The sequence below is a fragment of the Myzus persicae genome, unplaced genomic scaffold (genome assembly GCF_001856785.1).
Source record: "Myzus persicae strain clone G006 unplaced genomic scaffold, MPER_G0061.0, whole genome shotgun sequence".
In the NCBI taxonomy this organism is placed as follows: Eukaryota; Metazoa; Arthropoda; class Insecta; order Hemiptera; family Aphididae; genus Myzus; species Myzus persicae.
Genome location: NW_019100645.1, coordinates 33,290 through 39,683, shown reverse-complemented (window position 1 = coordinate 39,683; position 6,394 = coordinate 33,290).

Sequence of the window (6,394 nt, the reverse complement as noted above, 5' to 3'; positions counted from 1 at the left end):
AAGTGTTAATAAGGATTATTTACTCATCAACGTCGGGACTGCTTAGTACAAATTTGCTATTAATTATTATCAAACTTTAAGGTATGTGAAATATCACAAATTCAAAATGCTCATACCACGGTTTTAAAATTAAAATATCAAATAAAAGCCAACGCTTAAGCACAGATTATATTTTTAATATCAAAACTAACAGTACGCTATTGGAATTAGTGAACAAACATTTGCTATATTTTACGCCTGTCAGACGGAGACAACAAATGCATGGGTAGCGTTCGCAGGAAGACAATTGTTGGATATTCGGTCATTGCGTTATGTGTACAGACTGGTTTTTATTTAGCATTATCGTATTGCCGTGTTCTAAATTTAGCGTATAAACATGGATTTATGATTATAGATGGTGAGACAATATTTGTGTTTTATTATTAATTTCTTTCATTTCAATTATTTCTATCATTGCTTAAACATGTCTGTTAAACAGCGTATAAATGAAATAATTGAATTATTAATAAAAATTAATTTTTTGAACCCAAATGGTGCAGTTCCTGTTATGGGAACACTGTAATTATTATCATCATTATCAATATCACTATTGTATCGACAACCGCATGACCGCATGCATTATATATAAATCAATAAAGAATATATTATCCAAATATTTAATTAAATTTTTACAAACATTATTAATTATTAAATATAACATGCCGCAGTCGAAAAGGATAAAAATATAAAATAATAGTTCAATTTCCTCATCACCATGAACCAATTACGGCAACCAAAGGATCTATCATCGGGAAAGGATTGGACTAGATGGAAAAGTGTGTTCAGTCTTTACATGGTAGGATCAGGTGTAATTAAACTAAAAGAAGAAGAAAAAATAGCAATTCTCTTACATTGTATTGGTGACGAAGGAAGAACAGTAAGCGAAACTTTTGAATTTACGGAAAATGACAGGACATATGATACCATAATTAAAAAATTTGATGAATACTATGTGCCAGCACTAAATGAAAGTGTAGAGACTTTCAAATTCAACAGTCGAGTTCAAGGTGCAGACGAAACATTTGAAAAATTTGAAACAGATCTACGACAATTAAGCAACAATTGCAATTTTGGTTTACTACGTGATAGGTTAATCAGAGATCGTATTGTCGCAGGAGTAAAATGTAAAATTGTACAAGATCGACTATTAAGAACTCCAAATTTAATACTGAGTAAAGCATGTGAAATTGCTAAATCAGCGGAGCAAACAACGGAGCAAGCAGCAGCAATCAACAACGGACAACCAACCGAGGTTCAAGCAGTTTTTCAACACCAGAAAACGAACAAAAAAGAACAAAAGCAGACTATATGTGGAAAGTGTGGAAAAATACATAACTTTAAAGAATGTCCGGCATATGGAAAGCAGTGTCACACATGTAAAGGTAATAATCATTTTAGTAACATGTGTTTTAAAAAAATAAATAACGGTAATCCAGCTTATATAAAAAACAGATATGTGAGGAATAATAAAAATAATAATGTAAAGAACAGTAAAAAAGTGTTTGAAATGAAGGAAGATGAAGTATTATTTTTAGGCAACATAAATGTAGATTCGATAGTAGATAGAGGTTGGTTTATAAACTGTATGATTGAAAATCAAGAGATACATTTTAAAATAGATAGTGGTGCTCAGGTGAATGTATTACCAAATCATGTTTATATGAAGTTTGATAATAGACAAATAATAGAAAAAATTAAAATAAATTTGAGCAATGACAACGGAAGTTACATAAAAGTGTTAGGAAAGTGTAAACTAAAATGTTATTTTGAGAATGGTAGGGTTGAATATATAGATTTTATAGTAGTAGATGAGCAAAGTCAACCAATTATTGGATTTGAAACAATGATAAAATTAAATTTGGTTAAAAAACTATATGAAGTAAATGCAAACATAATGGATGATCCAAAATACAAATCAATAAGTGAGGGAATAGGACTCATGAAAGTAGAAGAGTATGATTTTAAAATACAACCTGGAGCTGTTGGGAATATTACGTATACAAGTAGAGTACCATTTACGGTTATAGAGGAATTAAAAAGAGAGTTAGAAACAATGGTAAATAATGATATAATTATTAAAGAAGAAGAACCAACAGAATGGGTGAATCCAATTGTAGTTGTTAAAAATAAAAACAAAAAGGGGATAAGAATTTGCTTAGACCCATTTCACTTAAATAAGGTACTATTGAGGGAACATTTTAATTTACCAACATTTGAAGAAATCTCTTCTAAATTTAGTGGAGCTAAATTATTTACAGTATTAGATGCTAGTAAAGGATTTTGGCAACTCCCATTAACACTGAAGAGTTCAAAATTGACAACATTTATAACTCCATTTGGTCGGTATAGGTTCAAAAGACTTCCTTTTGGAATTAAAATAGCCCCAGAAGTATTTCATAAAACATTTAGTAGAGTTTTTGCAGATATAAAAAATGTATTTGTCTATATAGATGATTTAATTATTATAGCTAAATCTAAAGAAGAACATGATGATATTTTAAGAAAAGTATTAGATAAAGCATTAAGTGTGGGGATTAAATTTAATAGAGAAAAGAGTCAAATTGCTGTTAATGAAGTGAAATTTTTAGGACATGTATTTTCAGAAAAGGGTATTCAAATTGATAAAAATAAAATAAAAGCTATTGAAAATATGGTAGAACCCAAAAATAAAAAAGATCTAGAAAGATTCTTAGGTATGATGACTTATGTACAAAAATTTGTTCCTAACATGTCTCAGCTAGCAGTACCCTTAAGAGAATTATTAAAAAAAGACTGTAATTGGTATTGGGGTGAAACTCAAATAAAAGCATTTAATGTATTAAAATGTGCTTTAACTTCTGAGCCTTTATTACAATATTTTGATTTAAATAAAAAATGTACTCTATCGGTGGATGCATCGAAAGATGGATTGGGAGCAGTATTATTACAAAATGATTATCCGGTAGCATATGCTTCCAAAACTTTAAATGATACACAAAAACAGTATGCACAAATAGAAAAAGAATTGTTAGCTATTTTATATGGTTGTGAAAGATTTAAACAATACATATATGGTAAAAATATAAATATAGAATCAGATCATAAACCACTAGAAACAATTTTTAAAAAACCACTAGATAAAACCCCTGCGAGATTACAAAGAATGAGAATTAAATTAATGGCGTATGATTTAAATATAATATACAAGCCAGGTAAATTTTTAAAAATAGCAGATACACTGAGTCGTGCTCACATAAAAGACAATATAGATTTATGCTAATCAGAAATAGAATTGCAGGTGAATATGATTATAAAAAAATTAAACATATCTGAAAACAAATTGAGGCTGTTCAAAGAAGAGTCTAAGAAGGATACAGAATTTCAAATGTTATTAGAATTTGTTAAAAATGGATGGCCTTCTATAAATAATATACCTGATCAAATAAAAAAATATTTGACGTTCTCAGAAGAACTATTTGAAAAAGATGGTTTATTGTTTAAAGGACAGTGCCTAATAGTGCCAAAAACTTTAAGAAAAGAGATGTTAGATAAAATACATTATACACATATGAGCATAGAAAAATGTAAAAGTAAAGCGAGAGAATGTTTATTCTGGCCAGAAATGACTAAAGAAATAACAGATAAAATAAATAAATGTTCAATATGTCTGAGTTTTAGAAAAAATAATAGTAAGGAACCAATGACAGTTAGAGATTTTGGAGATAACCCGTGGGAAATAGTAGGTACTGACATTTTTCAATATCAAAACAGGCAATATTTGTTAATCATTGACTACTTTAGTAAATACATGGATATAGAAATACTTGAGGATATGAGCAGTGAAACAACAATTAATAAATTAAAATTAATATTTTCAAGATATGGAATACCATTAGTTTTATTTTCTGATAATGGACCACAATTTTCTAATAGTAATTTTAAAAATTTTTCTAAAGAATGGGATTTTGAACACAAAACTTCAAGTCCTAGGTACCCACAAAGTAATGGTATGGCAGAGAGAAATATTCAAACAGTTAAAAACATATTTAAAAAAGTTGTAGCAGACAAAAAAGATATTTATTTAGCGATGTTAGAATTGAAAAATACACCCATTCTAAATGAAAATTATACACCAAATGAAATAATGTTCAATAGGAATGTGAGAGGTATTGTTCCTAAGATTTGGACAAGAAAAATTAACTATAACTCAGTTAAAAAGGCAATAACTAGTAAACAAAAAATTGATAAAAAAACAATATGATAAAAATGCTAAAAAACTAATACCAATAAAGGAAGGTTATCATGTTTTTGTTAATATGGATAATAGGAAACCATACATTCATGGAAAAGTGATTTCGGTATGTAATAGACCAAATTCATTTGTCATTAAACTAAGTAATGGACAGACAGTTGAAAGAAACAGAAAACACCTAATATGGGATCCTGGATATGATTATGGTGATAGTAGTGATACTGAAATAAGAATAAAAAAAAACAGAAATAAAGGATCAAGAGAAAGAGAAAAGTGAAAAGGAATTAAATAAAGGAAACCAAAACAAAAGTGAAAAGGAATTAATTAAAGGAAACCAAAACAAAAGTGAAAAGGAATTAATTAAAGGAAACCAAAACAAAAATGAAAAGGAATTAAATAAAGGAAATCAAAATAAAAAGGAAATAGTTAAAGGAACACAAACTAAGAGTGGGAGGATAATAAAAAAACCTAAGCATTTAGAGGAATACATGTAATAATATAAAAATTTAAGAATGTTTAAAAAAAAAAAAAAAAATGTTAATAGGTATAAGAATTTAAGATTGTTTAATATTGTAATTGTTATTATTTTGTTAATATAAAAATTTAAGAATGTTTAAAAAAAAAAAAAATGTTAATAGGTATAAGAATTTAAGATTGTTTAATATTGTAATTGTTATTATTTTGTTAATATCAAAAATTGAGAATGTTACCTATGGTTAAAAAGGGGGATGTTATGGGAACACTATAATTATTATCATCATTATCAATATCACTATTGTATCGACAACCGCATGACCGCATGCAATATATATAAATCAATAAAGAATATATTATCCAAATATTTAATTAAATTTTTACAAACATTATTAATTATTAAATATAACAGTTCCTGCATGGTCATCTGATCTTTATAAACTAGCATCGAATGAACTTAACAAGTAAGTTAATTAAATATGTAATTATAATATCTAGTTGATTTATTTAGTTTTAAATTATAGAAAAGTATTACAAATATATAAAATGATTTTCCAGAAATACGAATTTCAAACCAATTAGTGCAGATTATTTATATACTATTATAAAAAATAATAGGTATAATATATTGGCATGTTTGCAAAAAAATATTTCGGGCTCTGATGAATTACTTGAATTTGAACCAGCTATACACCCGAAGGTCTGTAAGGTCAATGCAGAAGATGAAAATGCAGTTTTTACAATGGTACCTCAATTACCGAGTAAGTATTTACCTACAACCTTCATTATTTAATATTTGTTCACATTAATGTTTATATTTTCTCTACAAATAAATTCTTTATCGTGTACTAATATATTTTCCATTTGGATTGATAATTTCTCAAAATGTTTTTTATATTTTTAATATTTAATAAATTGTATTGGCTATAATATTTATAATATATGTGTATACATTTATGTGTTACATGTGTACGCAATAATTTCGTCAACAATATTAACTACAATGCATATTTGTTTAGAATTTGTTTTTTAATATTTATATATTTTTTAGAGTTTTACTTACCACTAGGAATTATAGAGCATGCGCTTCTAAAAACATGTAAACTTTATCATTATTGAATCATAATAATTATATAGAGAACACCTATTTTATTGTTCTGATTTCGTTCCATTCAGATTTCTATACATAATATAACATTAATACGTTTACAATATGATGTTACACTGTCTAATTAAAAATGAAGAATAATATTATAATATGAAAAAACCAATTATTTACTGTTACCTATATAATATTATGTTTTATGTTATTAATTATTATATATATATAGGGTGTCCCACGGAGTTCTGACAAATGAAATAACTTTTGTTCTAATCAATATTTTTTAAAAATTTCTTTTAAATATAATTCATAGACACTTGCGCTACATTTTTAGAATGCATTTTTTATTTTTTATTTTTTAATACTGAAAATAAAAAACTTAAAAATTGATAAATTTTTTTTTCGAAATATTCAATATAGCCAATTTGTAAATCTGATTTTTAGAAAAATTTATTTGGTAAAAACACTTATTTAAGTCAAATGGCTGATTTTTTACAATTTTTTTAAATATCAATATTTTCGTTAAGTAAATTACGATCTAGTTTATG